Here is a 16,013-nt window from a genome sequence, read left to right on the forward strand (position 1 = left end):
ACTGAATAAAGCTACAAAGATTAAATGTCGATATCTTGATGCTAAGCAACTAAAGAAGAAAATGCTCCATTTCGGTTACTAGTGTTTGTGTATCCTAGAATAAAACATTACTAGTCCATCAAGAACAAGACTGGGAGTTGACTGTGGCTCAGATCATGAATTACTTATTGTCAAATTCAGACTTAAGTTTAAAAAAGTAGGGTAAACCACTAGACCATTCAGGTATGACCTAAATCAAATCCCTTATGACTATAAAATGGAAGTGAGAAATAGATTTAAGGTACTAGATCTGATAGACAGAGTGCCTGATGAACTATGGACAGAGGTTCATGATATTGTACAGGAGACAGGGATTAAGACCATGCCCAAGAAAAAGAAATACAAAAAAGCAAAAGGCTATCTGAGGAGGCCTTGCAAATAGCTGTGAAAAGAAGAGAAGTGAAAAGCAAAGGAGAAAATGAAAGATATACCCATTTGAATGCAGAGTTCTAAAGAATAGCAAGGAGAGATAAAAAAAGCCTTTCTCTGTGATCAATGCAAAGAGATGGAGGAAAATAATAGAATGGGAAAGACTAGAGATCTCTTCAAGAAAATTAGAGATACCAAGGGAACATTTCATGCAAAGATGGGGTCGACAAAGGACAGAAATGGTATGGATCTAACAGAAGCAGAAGATATTAAGAAAAGGTGGCAAGAACCCACAGAAGAACTGTACAAAAAAGATCTTCACGACCCAGATAATCACAATGGTGTGATCACTCACCTACAGCCAGACATCCTGGAATTTGAAGTCAAGTGGGCATTAGGAAGCAGTGCTACAACTAAAGCTAGTGAAGGTGACAGAATTCCAGTTGAGCTATTTCAAATCCTGAAAAATGATGCTGTGAAAGTGCTGCACTCAATACGCCAGCAAATTTGGAAAACTCAGCAGTGGCCACAGGACTGGAAAAGGTCAGTTTTCATTCCAATCCCAAAGAAAGGCAATGCCAAAGAATGCTCAAACTACTGCACAACTGCACTCATCTCACACGCTAGTAAAGAAATGCTCAAAATTCTCCAAGCTTGGCTTCAGCAATATGTGAACTGTGAAATTCCATATGTTCAAGGTGGTTTTAGAAAAGGCAGGGGAACCAGAGATCAAATTGCCAACATCCGTTGGATCATCAAAAAAGCAAGAGTACCAGAAATACATCTATTTCTGCTTTATTGACTGTGCCAAAGCCTTTGACTGTGTGGATCACAATAAACTGTTGAAAATTCTGAAAGAGATGGGAATACCAGACCACCTAACCTGCTTCTTGAGAAACCTTTATGCAGTTTAGGAAGCAGCAGTTAGAACTGGACATGGAACAACAGACTGATTTCAAATAGGAAAAGGAGTACGTCAAGGCTGTATACTGTCACCCTGCTTACTTAACTTATATGCTGTGTACATCATGAGAAACGCTGGGCTGGAGGCACCACGAGCTGGAATCAAGATTGCCGGGAGAAATATCAATAATCTCAGATATGCAGATGACACCACCCTTATAGAAGAAAGTGAAGAACTAAAGAGCCTCTTGATGAAAGTGAAAGAACAGAGTGAAAAAGTTGGCTTAAAGCTCAACATTCAGAAAACTAAGAACATGGCATCCAGTACTGTCACTTCATGGGAAATAGATGGGGAAACAGTGGAAACAGTGGCTGACTCTATTTTTCAGGGCTCCAAAATCATTGCAGATGGTATTTGCAACATGAAATTAAGACACTTACTTCTTGGAAGAAAAGTTATGACCAACCTAGACAGCATATTAAAAAGCAGAGACATTACATTGTCAACAAAGGTCCATCTAGTCAAGGCTATGGTTCTTCCAGTGGTCACGTATGGGTGTGAGAGTTGGACTCTAAAGAAAGCTGAGCACCAAAAAATTGATAGTTTTGAACTGTAGTGTTGGAGAAGACTCTTGAGAGTCTGTTGGACTTCAAGGAGATCCAAGCAGTCCATCCTAAAGGAGATCAGTCCTGGGTGTTCATTGGAAGAACTGATACTGAATCTGAAACTCCAATACTTTGGCCACCTCATGCAAAGAGCTGACTCATCTGAAAAGACCCTGATGCTGGGAAAGATTGAGGGCAGGATGAGAAGTGGAGGACAGAGGATGAGACGGTTGGATGGCATCACCGACTCAATGGACATGGTTTTGGGTAGGCTCCGGCAGTTGGTGATTGACGGGGAAGCCTGGCGTGCTGCTCTTCATGGGGTTGCAAAGAGTCAGACACGACTGAGCGACTGCACTGAGTCCATCAAAGTAACATTTTACAAATATAGTTCATATCATTTATATGCTGATCACTACCTTTAAACTAATCCATCTTAAATATACACTGATGTAAGTATATTGCAGTTGTCATTCACTCTGTGATTTGTATCACACCCTATTGTTATAGCTATAATCTTGTGATTTGGTAGATTGATGTAAGCTCACATTAATTATAGAAAATCTTTAGCACACATTATGAAGTTATTTCTCCATTCTGGAACTCCTATGACGAACCTCCATGTGATCTCACACAATGTGTTCCATCCAGGTATATGGGCATGACTTTTCCAGCTTGGTTCAATATCATATATCTTTATTCCATTATCAAAATATTTTCTAATTACTGTCAAATTATAGAAATAGATTAGGTCCAGTTTCAAACTCCAAAAATTATACTGACAGTAGGTGGCAATAGTTATTGATAGTATGTTCAAGGTCAAGTCAGTTCAGTTCAAACGCTCAGTCATCTTCAACACATTGTGACACCACGAACCACAGCACGCCAGGCATTCTGTCCAAAACCAACTCCTGGAGTCTAGCCAAACTCGTCTCGATCAAGCCGGTGATGCCATCCAACCATCTCATCCTTTGTCGTCCCCTTCTCCTCCCGCCTTCAGTCTTCCCCAGCATGAGGGTCTTTTCAGATGAGTCAGCTCTTTTCATCAGGTGGCAAAATTATTGGAGTTTCAGCTTCAACATCAGTCATTCCAATGAACACCCAGGACTGATCTCCTTTAGGATGGACTGGTTGGACCTCCTTGTAGTCCAAGGGACTCTCAAGGGTATTCTCCAACACCACAGGTCAAAAGCATCAGTTTTTCTGTGCTCGGCTTTCTTTATAGTCCAACTCTCACATCCACACATGACCCCTGGGAAAACCATAGCCTTGACTAAATGGACCTTTGTTAACAAAGTAATGTATCTGCTTTTTAATATGCTGTCTAGGTTGTTCACTTACTCCTTCCAAGGAGTAAGTGTTTTTTAATTTCATGGCTGCAATCTGTGAGGCGAGCAGAAGTAACGCAGCTTAGATTAGGAGTAGGCCTTCCTACTTGGTAAGATTATCAGACCAACACTGATCACTGTTTGCCAATTAGGATCAATTAGCTTTCACTTAACACTGACCACTGTTTGCCAATTAGGAAATTAGGAATGGGGCGGAAACCCCCAGGAAAGCCCCACGCGAGAGAAAGTTTTGACCAATGAAATTGCTTTGCAAACGTGTAACCAATCCGCTTCTCACCCTATAAATTTGTGTAACAGCTTGGGCTCGGGGCTCTCTGACCCGCACCACTGCGTTGGTTGCGGCAGGGAGTCCTGACTCGCATCAGTAATAAACTTCCCCTTTTTGCCAGTTGCATTGTCTTGGAAGACTTCTCTCTTCCCGCTCGGGGATTCGGACATCGGGCATAACACAATCACCATCTGCAGTGATTTTGGAGCCCTGAAAAATAGAGTCAGCCACTGTTTCCACTGTTTCCCCATCTATTTCCCATGAAGTGATGGGACTGGATGCCATGATCTTAGTTTTCTGAAGGTTGAACTTTAAGACAACTTTTTCACTCTGTTCTTTCACTTTCATCAAGAGGCTCTTTAGTTCTTCACTTTCTTCCATAAGGGTGGTGTCATCTGCATATCTGAGATTATTGATATTTCTCCCAGCAATCTTGATTCCAGCTCGTGCTTCCTCCAGCCCAGCATTTCTTACAATGTACTCTCCATATAAGTTAAATAAGCAGGGTGACAATATACAGCCTTGATGTACTCCTTTTCCTACTTGGAACCAATCTGTTGTTCCATGTCCAGTTCTAACTGTTGCTTCCTGACCTGCATATAGGTTTCTCAAGAGGCAGGTCAGGTGGTTTGGTATCCCCATCTCTTTCAGAATTTTCCACAGTGTATTGTGATCCATGTAGTCAAAGGCTTTGACATAGCCAGTAAAGCAGAAATAGATGTTTTTCTGGAACTCTCTTGCTTTTTTAACAATCCAACAGATATTGGCAATTTGATCTCTGGTTGCTCTACCTTTTCTTTAAAACCAGCTTGAACATTTGGAAGTTCACCGTTCACGTATTGCTGAAGCCTGGCTTGGAGAATTTTGAGCATTACTTTACTAGCGTGTGAGATGAGTGCAATTGTGCAGTAGTTTGAGCATTCTTTGGCATGGCCTTTCTTTGGGATTGGAATGAAAACTGACCTTTTCCAGTTCTGTGGCCACTGCTGAGTTTTCCAAATTGCTGACATATGGAGTGCAGCAATTTCACAGCATCGTCTTTTAGGACCAACTATAAATAGAGTTTAGAGAAAATTGTTTACATTTTATACATTATATATGCACACCATATGTGTCTATAACTCTCTACATACATTTAAGACTTCAAGGGTTGTTGAGACTCAATCTCATAAATAACACTTCTCTTTTCTGGCAGGGTGCTAGTATACATACCCAAATGTATGATTTATTGCATCAGAAGACCCCTGGCTCATAATGGGAAGGTGGACTTCCCTGATAACTCAGTTGGTAAAGAATCCACCTACAATGCAGGAGACCTCAGTTCGATTCCTGGGTCAGGAAGATACATTGGAGAAGGGATAGGCTACCTGTGCCAGTATTCCTGGACTTCCTTCATGACTCAGCTGGTAAAGAATCTGCCTGCAATGTGGGAGACCTGGGTTCCATCCCTGGGTTGGGAAGACACCCTGGAGAAGGGAAAGCATACCCACTATAGTATTCTGGCCTGGAGAATTCCATGGCCCATACAATCCATGAGGTCACAAAGAAATCTACCCTGAATATTTATTAAAATGACCAATGCTGTAAGTCAAGCTTCAATACTTTGGCCACCTAATGTGAAAAAATGACTCATTGGAAAAGACCCTGATCCTGGGAAAGGCTGAGGCAAAAGGAAAATAGGGTGGGAAAGGATGAGATTATTAGATAACTTTTCTGGCTTCAGTTACGTTCAGTCACTCAGTTGTGTCCGACTCTTGGTGACTCCATGGACTGCAGCAGACCAGGCCTCCCTAAATATCAACAATTCCTGGAGTTCACTCAAACGCATGTCCATTGAGTGAGTGATGCCATCAAACCATCTTGTCCTCTGTCGTCCCCTTCTCCTCTTGCCTTTAATCTTTCCCAGCATCAGGGTCTTTTCCAGTGAGTCAGTTCATAGCATCAGGTGGCCAAAGTGTTGCAGTTTCAGCTTCAGCAACAGTCCTTCCAATGAATATTCAGGACTGATTTATTTTAGGATGGACTGGTTGGATCTCTGTGCTGTCCAAGGGACCCTCAAGAGTCTTCTCCAACATCACATGTCAAAAGCATCAATTCTTTGGTGCTCAGCTTTCTTTGTAGTCCAACTCTCACACCCATACATGACCCATGAAAAAACCATACCTTTTACTAGATGGAACTTTGTTGACAAAGTAATGTCTCTGCTTTTTAATATGTTGTCTAGTTTGGTCATAACTTTTCTTCCAAGGAGCAAGCATCTTTTAATTTCATGGCTCCATCACAATTTTCAGTGATTTGGAGCCTCAAAAATGAAAGTATGTCACTGTTTCCATTGTTTCCCCATCTATTGGCCATGAAGTGATGGGACAAAATGCCATTATATTAGTTTTCTGAATGTTGAGTTATAAACCAACTTTTTCTTTCTCCTCATTCACTTTCATCAAGAGGATCTTTAATTCTTCACTTTCTGCCATAAGGGTGGTGTCATCTGCATATCTGAGGTTATTGATATTTCTCCTGGCAATCTTGATTCCAGCTTTTGCTTCCTCCAGTCCAGAATTTCTCATGATGTACTCTGCATATAAGTCAAATAAGCATGGTGACAATATACAGCCTGGATATGCTCCTTATCCTATTTGGAACCAGTCTGTTGGTCCATGTCCAGTTCTGTTGCTTCCTCACCTGCATACAGATTTCTCAAGGGGCAGGTCAAGTGGTCTGGTATTCCCATCTCTTACAGAAGTTTCCAGAGTTTGTGGTGATCCATACAATCAAAGGCTTTGAAATAGTCAATAAAGCAGAAATACATGTATTTCTTGAAATCTCTTGCTTTTTAGACAATCAAATGGATATTGGCAATTTGATCTCTGTTTCCTCTGTCTTTTCTAGAACTAGCTTGAGTATCTGGAATTTCAGAGGCTTCATGTTGAAACCTGACTTGTAGAATTTTTAGCATTACTTTACTAACATGTGAGATGAGTGCAATTGTGCAATAGTTTGAGCATTCTTTGGCATTGCCTTTCTTTGGGATAGAAATGAAAACTGACCTTTTCCAGTCCTATGGCCACTGCTGAGTTTTCCAAATTTGCCAGCTTATTGAGTGCAGCACTTTCACAGCATCATCTTTTAGGATTTGCAATAGCTCAACTGGAATTCCATCACCTCCCCTAGCTTTGTTCATAGTACTGCTTCCTAAGGCCCACTTGACTTCACATTTCAGGATGTCTAGCTCCAGGTGAGTGATCACACCATCATGATAATCTGGGTCGTGAAGATCTTCTGTGGATTCTTGCCATCTTTTCTTAATATTTTCTGCTTCTGTTAGGTCCATACCATTTCTGTCCTTTATTAAGCCCATCTTTGCATGAAATGTTCCCTTGGTATCTCTGATTTTCTTGAAGAGATCTTTAGTCTTTCCCATTCTATTTTTTTTCCTCTATTTTTTTTGCATTGTTCTCTGAACAAGGCTTTCTTCACTCTCCTTGCTATTTGTTGGAACTCTGCTATTAAATGGGTATCTTTCCTTCTCTCCTTTGCTTTTGGCTTCTCTTCTTTTCACAGCTATTTGTAAAGCCTCCTCAGATAGCCTTTTTGCTTATTGCATTTTTCCCCCCTTGGGGATGGTCTTACTCACTGTCTCCTGTAAAATGTCATGAACCTCCATCCATAGTTCACTAGACACTCTCTCTATCAGATCTAGTCCCTTGAATCTATTTTCCACTTCCACTGTATGATCGTAATGGATTTGATTTAAGTCATAGCTGAATGGTCTAATGGTTTTTTCCACTTTCTTCCATTTAAGTCTGAATTTGACAATAAGGAGTTCATGATCTGAGTCACAGACAGCTCCTAGTCTTGATTTTGCTGACTGTATAGAGCTTTTCCATCTTTAGCTGCAAAGAATATAATCAATATGATTTCAGGGTTGACCATCTGGTGATGTCCATGTGTAGAGTCTTCTCTTGTGTTTTTGGAAGAGGGTGTTTGCTATGACCAGTGCGTTCTCTTGGCAAAACTGTATTAGCCTTTGCCCTGCTTTCTTCTGTACTCCAAGGCCAAATTTGCCTGTTACGCCAGGGATTCTTGACTTCCTACTTTTGCATTCCAGTCCCCTATAATGAAAAGGACATATTTTTTGCATGTTAGCTCTAGGAGGTATTTTAGGTCTTCACAGAACAGTTTAACTTCAGCTTCTACAGTGTTACTTGTTGGAGCATAGACTTGGATTAACGTGATATTGAATGGTTTGCCTTGGCAATGAACCAAGATCATTCTGCCGTTTTTGAAATTGCATCCAAGAACTGCATTTTGGACTCTTTTGTTGACTATGATGGCTACTCCATTTCTTCTAAAGGATTCTAACCCACAGTAGTATATAATGGTCATCTGAGTTAAATTCACCCATTCCAGTCCATTTTAGTTTGCTGATTCCTAAAATGTAGACATTCACTGTTGCCATCTCCTGTTGACCACTTCCAATTTGCCTTGATTCATGGACATAACATTCCAGGTTCCTATGCAATATTCCTCTTTACAGCATCGGACCTTGCTTCCATCACGAGTCACATCCACAGTTGGGTGTTGTTTTTGCTTTGGTTCCATCACTTCATTCTTTCTGGAGTTATTTCTCCACTGACTCCCAATAGCATATTGGTTACCTATCGACCTGGGGAGTTCATCTTTCAGTGTCTTATCTTTTTGCCTTTTCATGCTGTTCACGGGGTTCTCAAGGCAAGAATACTGAAGTGGTTTGCCATTCCCTTCTCCAGTGGACCACATTTTGTCAGAACTCTCCACCATGACTCATCTGTCTTGCATGGCCCTTCACAACATGGCTCATAGTTTTGTTGACTTAGACAAGGCTATGGTCTATGTGGTTAGATTGGTTAGTTTTCTGTGATTGTGATTTTCAATCTGTCTGCCCTCTGATGGAGAAGGATAAGAGGCTTATGGAAGCTTCCTGATGGGAGAGACTGACTGAGGGGGAAACTGGGTCCTGTTTTGATGGGCGGGGCCATGCTCAGTAAATCTTTACTCTGATTTGCTGTTGATGGGTAGAGCTGTGTTCCCTCCCTGCTATTTAGTAGTAGTGAAAGTGAAAGTGAAATCGCTCAGTCGTGTCCAACTCTTTGAGACCCCGTGGACTGTAGCCTACCAGGCTCCTCCGTCCATGGGATTCTCCAGGTATGATACTGGAGTGGGTTGCCATTTCCTTCTCCAGGGATCTTCTCAACCCAGGGATCAGACCCGGGTGTCCCGCATTGCAGGCAGACACTACCATCTGAGCCACCAGGGAAGCCATTTAGTAGTAGTAATAGTAGTTTATTCGCTAAGTTGTGTCCCACTCTTGGGGCCCCATGGGATTGCCATTTCCTTCTCCAGGGGATCTTCCTGACCCAGTGACTGAACCCATTTCAGGCAGATTCTTTACCAACTCAGCTACCAGGGAAGCCGTAAAGAGGTTAGGTAAGTAGGTGTTAGTCGCTCAGTCATGCCCGACTCTTAGTGACCCAATGGACTGCAGCCCATCAGGCTTCTCTGTCCATGAGATTTTCCAAGCAAGGATACTGGAGTGGGTTGCCATTTCCTTCTCCAGGAGATCTTTCCAACCCAGGGATCAAACCTGCATCTCCTCCACTGCAGGCAGATTCTTTACCAGCTGAGCTACAAGGGAACACTGCTATTTACCTGAGGATGAGGCCAAACTACTGAGGATGTAATAAAGATAATGGTGACCTCCTTCAAAAGGCCCCATGCATGTACTGCCACACTCAGTGCCCCCAACCCTGCAGCAGGCCTCAGCCGACCCACGCCTCTGCTGGAGATTCCAGGGCGCTCTTGTGGGGTCACTGCTCCTTTTTCCTGGGTCCTGGTGCACAAGGTTCTGTTTGTGCCTCCAGGAGTCTGTTTCCCAGTCCTGTGTAAGTTCTGGCGGCTCTGCGGTGAGGTTAATGGCGATCTCCTCCAAGAGGCTTGTGCCATGCCCAGGTCTGCTGCACCCTGAGCCGTGTCCCTGCGGCAGGCCACTGCTGACCCGGACCTGCTCATGAGACGCTCAAACACAGTTCTGTTGTTATAGCCATGCTTTCCGGGAAACAAACTCACTCAGAAGGACAATGCAGATAGTGGAGTGCAGTTTATTACACTGGTGGGCCCAAGGCAGAGTCTCCTCTTAGCCAAGGGCCCTGACCAGCATTTGTGAAAATCTTTTATACCCCATATGTACGTGCGTGTCCAAACCCACCAGCCCAAATCCCTTGAGGCTTACAAAGGAAGGGTAAATACAATCACAATAACCCCATCATTCACATGTTTTGTGTTCAAACAGTTAAAAATCAATAAGCCTGTGGTTACATTCCTACTGTCCGGAGGCAGAGGTGATTAGTGTCTGTTTTTTCTTAGGCAATGAGTAACCTGGATGTGATCTTCAAGATTCCCCTGCCCAGAGGGGATCTTATCCTTCCGTTGTCATTCCCACAGGCGCTAAGCACAGAGTTCAGAGTCCATTGGAGAGGCAGCCTAGCACGATCAGCACGGACAGGCCTGAGATGGAGTCCAGGCCCTATGAATTCCTTCTTCATTCCCCCCTCTTGATGCTCTTAGTTTCTATAACGAGCATCATTTATTGAGATATATTGTACCTTAGCCTTCCTGCCACCCACATGAGAGAATGCTATCAACTTCTGGGTTACAAAATTCACAAGGCATTGTAGGAAGCAGGGCCCACAAAGCAGTATGATCAAGATTACTATAACAACAGTTCATTAGACATGACTTTCACTTGATTTTGCATATCCTCCAAGGCAGTAGATACATTTTCAGACAGGTCAGGGATATACACACAACATTCATGCAAGTCCCCCCTTGGGCTACTGTGAGTATGTCTAATGCCATCCTATTTTGAATTACTGCCTTCCTCATCTGAATCTGTTCTTCATTCAAAGCTTGAATGGCCTTATTACTGTCTAAGAGGGCCTGTTTAGTGAAATTAGTTAAGGTCTCTACCTTAACCATGATATCTGTTGTCCCTACAGAGGGTACAAACAAGGCAGCAAGATAGTCATACCATTGGAACATGGATTGTGTCCATCTTGCATGCAGATAAGTCAGGTTTACTGGAGGCTGGTGTAGGCTAGGCTTAATTCTGCCAGAGGCGAAAGCAAATCCTAATGTGCAACACTCCACCCAGCTGACTGGTAACCATGGCCATAAGTTAAACCCACAGAGCCACTGGGTCCCATTGGGGGCTAGCCAGCAGATTCCAGGCCAGTCGGAACCGGGCCACTGAGCAGACTGATTGGGGTGATAGGTAACTTCCAAGATTTGTTTACATTGTTCAGGGCACAGGTAACAATTCTTTTGGGTCTAGGGGACGGTCTCCAAATCCAACTTTCTGTTGTTTTTGTTCCCAGCAAATAGTAGCAGGGGCAATCCTGTCCTTTCTCAGGAGTCATCCAGAAATATTCATCCCAGACCTGGTAGTATTGCTCAAGGTACTGGGAGGCCTGTCCCCTTTTGTAAGGGAGCACTTTTCCTCTTTAAGTTTCATATAGCTATAAGCCTTTGTTATCTCCGTAAGGCTGGCGTTCATGTTAAATGTAACCCTATGTCCCTGACCCATTGATGGCTTCTTCTTACACCAGGAGAGCAAAGAAAGGTTATGGTTGGTGAGAGAGAGGAAAGTTCCTTTCTGTTGTTAAAGCTCCCATAATGGAGTGGCGATACCCACCAGGGGAGTCTGTCCATTACTGACAGGGGCATAGCCCCACATACCCAAGTTCAGAATTGCATTGGTGAGGCCGAGCAGCAGGAGTCGTTTACCCAGCTCCATCCTGTAGAAGGCTCGTCCAGGACCTCATTTTCTTCTTCTTCCTCAGAATGATCTTGATTTCCCGTGGGTCGGTGGGGTCCTTCTGGGTGGTCCACTTGGTGTCCTCCGGGTCAGCGTGGTATGACTTCTTTGCTCTGGTGTGATGGATCAAGGGACAATACTTGCAACTTTAACTGCAGTAGGGGTAGTTAGAATAACATAAGGGCCCTTTCACCAAAGGGCTAGCAAATCATGTTTCCAATCTTTGATCCATACTTGGTCACCAAGTGTAAACTCATGAATCTGTTCCCCAACGGGGAATGGCACCCTTTCTTGTACAAACTTAGTTACCAAATTTATTACCTTACCCAGTTCCATCTGCTGTGAAATCCTATCCCCCCTTACCTGAGGCAAATTTGTTGACACCTGTTTTATTATGGGAGGAGGCCTCCCATACACAATTTCGTATGGAGAATAGCCTTGGGCCTGTGGGATCATCCTGAGTCTGAGCAGAGCCATTAGAAGTAAGTCCACTCAGGAGCAGTCAGTCTCCTGGAGCAGTCAGATCCACTTGGAGAGTCTCTTTAAGTGTCCGGTTGGTTCATTCCACCATCTCAGAACTCTGGGCCTATGTGCAGTGTGCAGTTTAAAGTTTTGCTTACTTGTTGTACTAAATCAGCTACAAAAGCCGGGCCATTGCCTGATCCAATGCTGGTAGGAAATCCAAATCTGGGAACCATTTCCCTAAGCAGGCACCGGGCTACTTCTGATGCTCTTTCAGTCCAGGTAGGAAAAGCTTTACCCATCTCAAGAACGCACATACCATGACCAGCAGGTAACGGTAGTGTCGGTGAGGTTTCATTTCAGTGAAGTCCACTCCCAGGTGTTCAAGGGGCAGTATGCCTTTCAGCTGAATACCCGGAGGATTTTGTCTGAATACCAGAGAGGCAGCATTAACCTGTGAACAGGCAGCATGGCCTAGGTGGGTCGCTTGGTGTGTTTGGCTTACCAGAGTGTGTGCCAGCTCCTCCGGTACCAATAATTTGCCACTTGGCAATTCCCACCCTCTCTTTTCAGTCTTGACGGCCCCTTCCACTTTGGAAATCCAAGAGTTGGTGTCCTTGTTTTATCAAGCTAGTGCCATCAGTATATGGGACCCAATTAGGGTCTGAAACCTTGAGCCCTTCTTTAAAGCAAACCCCAGATACCTTACTCCTCTTTGTAGATCTGTGCCTTCTTCTTCAACACCTGGTAACCTGCTTCCATCAACAGCTGGAGCAGTGCATTTGTCCCTTTCCAGCATTTCTCCTTGGTCTCAGGCAACCAGAAGCAGGTTATCCCCGTATTGTAGGAGCTGACATCCGTACTCTTCCGGATGGAATGAGTCCAGATCAGAAGCCAAGGCTTCCCAAAGATGGCTGTGGAGTTAGCATTTGTTGTCTGGTGCTCCCGACTGGATCTTCCCAATCAAAGGCAATGATGGGCTGTAACGTTGGGCGAGGTGTATGCAGAAGAAGGCATCCTTGAGATCTAGGCAAGTGTAATCTTTAGTCCTCGGTGGGAGGAGGCTAAGCAAGGTATAGGGGTTTGGAACAGTAGGGTGTAAAGTCACAGTAGCCTGGTTGACGAGCCTGGGATCTTGTGCAGTCCTATAGTCCTGTCCTCCTTCCCTTTTAACTGGCAGGATTGGCGTATTCCTAGCCGACTGGCACTCTACTAGAATGCCTGCTTGTTTCAATCTATTGATGTGGGGCAGTATGCCAACTCAGGCCTCTATCCATAGTGGGTGCTGGCACTTTCTAACCGGGATAGTGCCTGGTTTGAGTTCTATTATCACTGGGGCATGATGTTTAGCCAGCCTGGGGGGAGGGGGGTTGTCTTCCACCCAGACCTCAGGGAATAATTGAGTTAGCTCCCTCATGCTCTCCTGGCCCACCCGGTTCTGCCTTCGGGGGCGCATGCAACCTCCACTCATCTTGGGGTGGAATTGAGAGAGAGGGCAAATAAGTCATAGAGTCTGTCCAGAAGGCGGGCCTCTCCTCAGGGGAGAAAGTCACTTGTGCTCCTAGTTTGGAGAGCAAGTCTCTTCCCAACCCGGGTACTGGGCACTCAGGAATGCAGAGGAATTCATGAATCACTTGGTGGCCTCCCCGCCCCCCCAATCTGGCGTGTTCTGGGCTGGCAAAACGATTTAATCATCTCTTCTCCCGATACCCCAGTTACAGCAGTAGTCTCTTTGGACAGTGGTGCCACAGGCTTTGTTACTACTGACAGTTCTGCTCCTGTATCCACCATGAAGTCAATGTTTTGGTCCCCCACTTTTACGGTTACCATGGGCTCTCAGGGACCTGATATCTCTGAGCCCTGGCAGCCCTAGTTAATTTCCAAGTCAGCAAGCCCCACAACTGTGGGAGCTTCCTCTTCCTTCCTTGCCTTAGGGCATTCATTCTTCCAGTGGCCAAAAGCATGCACCAGGCACAATGGTTTGGCTGTAAAGGGGACCGGGGCCTCCCTTGGGACCGTTGAAGGACTGTCCTGTCCCTGGGGCAGATGAGGTTTTCCAGAGGACCCGAGATAGACTTTCCCAGAGCAGCAGCTTGCACTGTCAGTCTCTTGTCTGTTCTCTTTCGTTCCCTTCAGCTCTCTGGCAGAGCGCAGTCTCTGCTTAATTCCAACGTCTCCCTCTCCTTCTTGTCAGTACTCACTGGGAGAGGCGGGTATAGCTTGCGCGGTTCGGTTGGAGCTGGATCCTGGAAGTGTTGGCAAGAGGCTTCTGTTACCAGGATCGGAGCCTGCCCAAACGGCGGCTCTACGAACTCCGGGAAAGCTGGCGGAGGAGCAGCGGCTGTTGCAGAAACTTCACTTGGACCTGGATCGGGCATTAAGGTGACCTCCAGTCCTGGTGAAGCACTGGGAGGCAGGCGTGTCATTATCCAGCATGGGGGAGGGGTCAGGTCATCCCCGTCCAAATCCTGTAGAATTTCCTTTTTTATCATCAGTCAATTTTTGTGCCATTAATATTTTCCCCTTTCCCTCTGGATACAGAACCTTGTCCAAGTAGGAGGGTCTCAAGCTAACCCTAGCCATGAGTCAATAGATGGATATTGATCCAGGTGTCCTGGCTCTCCTGTGACTACTGTGTAGATTGCTTCCACTATTTTTAAGTTCACGGTGTTCTCTGGTGGCCATCCTGCTCCCATTGGGGTCCATTCGACCTCACAGAGTATGTGAAGGCAGTTAGGCTTCATCTTCACCCCATAGTCTCCTCCTAATCCCTTCTTTGAATTTTTCACTCCAATACAGTTGCCTTAGATTCACTTTCCCCCATCTTGCTTAACTTGTCAGACCTTCTACTTTTCCTTTTTGTTCTGTCTACGAAGTTCTCAGTATCCTATGTACTTCTGATATTTCCACTCAGTGACACTTAAATTGCCATTCTGTCTCCTTCCTAATTGGGGTGAGAAGAGCCTTACCTGCCAGACCCCAGAGGGAGAAGGGGGATTGGCGTGTCTTCACCTGCCGGTCAGTACAGCTGAACCAGAACATCACATGGTCCGAGACTGTTTCTCCCTTAAAGTCCATTCTGCCTTGGTGGGCTTGATCAGGTGCGGATGAAAACAGATGGGTTAAATCTCCCATGTCCCAGGCCATCTCCGGAAAAGACAATTCATACTCACTTCTGTATCCCCCTCCTTCTAGCCTAATAATTCCGAGGGGGTCAAGAATTTCACAGCAGACAGGACACCTCCTGGGGGAGGGCAGAATACAAGCATACTGAAAGGTCACGCTGACTGCAGGCGGAAAAGCGTCAACTGGAAAATGCTGACAGAGAAGCCCCTGCCGGAAAGTCCCGGATAAGTCCCAGGATCCACCAATCAACAGCCCGTTGCCAGGCAGACTGATGGACGAGAAGACGCCAGGACTCCAGCCAATCAAAAACTGACATGAGACCAAAAAGTCCAATCAGCACCCTAGAGCCCAATTCTAACCATATATGGAAAGGTCCCACCACTTCCGCATCCGCCAGGGTATATAGGTGTTGCCTCCTTCCCACAGGTTGCAGGCTCCCGTTTTCCCCCTGCTCACGCCTGGGAGCTCTGCCCGGGAGCGATTGCCCAATAAAGCCTCTTGATACTCCGGCGCTCTCTTTGTCTTGCTGCGGCGTTCTTACATTTACGAGACCTGGTAAAAATGGCCTTTAAAGTTTACAATGCCCGGAAAGAGACTGCAGAGGCTAGTCGTAAAGCCAGATTGAGACAAAAGGCCGAACTCCAGGCCAGCCTCCTCAACCAACAAACCTAGGCTCTGGTAGCAGCCCTGCGGCTGGCAACAGGCTCGGGCCCACAAAAACCCCCACTGGGGGCCTGCTTCAAATGCGGCAAAGAGGGACACGGGGTCAAAATGTGTCCTAACTCAAGACCGCCCACAAGATCCTGCCCAAAGTGCAGGTAACGTGGACACTGGGCAAGTGACTGTCCCTTGGCCTCTCAGGCCCTGACCCCAGGGGGTAAGGGACCAGAGTGACCCAGGATGACTCCGAGCCCAGACCCCACCCTACAACTGCTGACCTTCGATGAAGACTGAAGCCACCCAGACTCAGGAACCCCGATAACCCAAGCTGAGCCCAGGGTAATGCTCCAGGTAGCGGGTAAGTCAATCGACTTCTTGG

At 45.3% G+C, this 16,013-nt stretch overlaps 1 pseudogene; it reads right to left on the reverse strand.

The window, feature by feature from the left end:
* Positions 1-10,133: 10,133 nt before the first annotated feature.
* Positions 10,134-11,365, reverse strand: LOC136175109 (endogenous retrovirus group PABLB member 1 Env polyprotein-like; annotated as a pseudogene).
* Between the last annotated feature and the right edge of the window lie 4,648 nt (positions 11,366-16,013).

This window comes from Muntiacus reevesi, chromosome 9, assembly GCF_963930625.1.
Source record: "Muntiacus reevesi chromosome 9, mMunRee1.1, whole genome shotgun sequence".
NCBI classification, from domain to species: domain Eukaryota; kingdom Metazoa; phylum Chordata; class Mammalia; order Artiodactyla; family Cervidae; genus Muntiacus; species Muntiacus reevesi.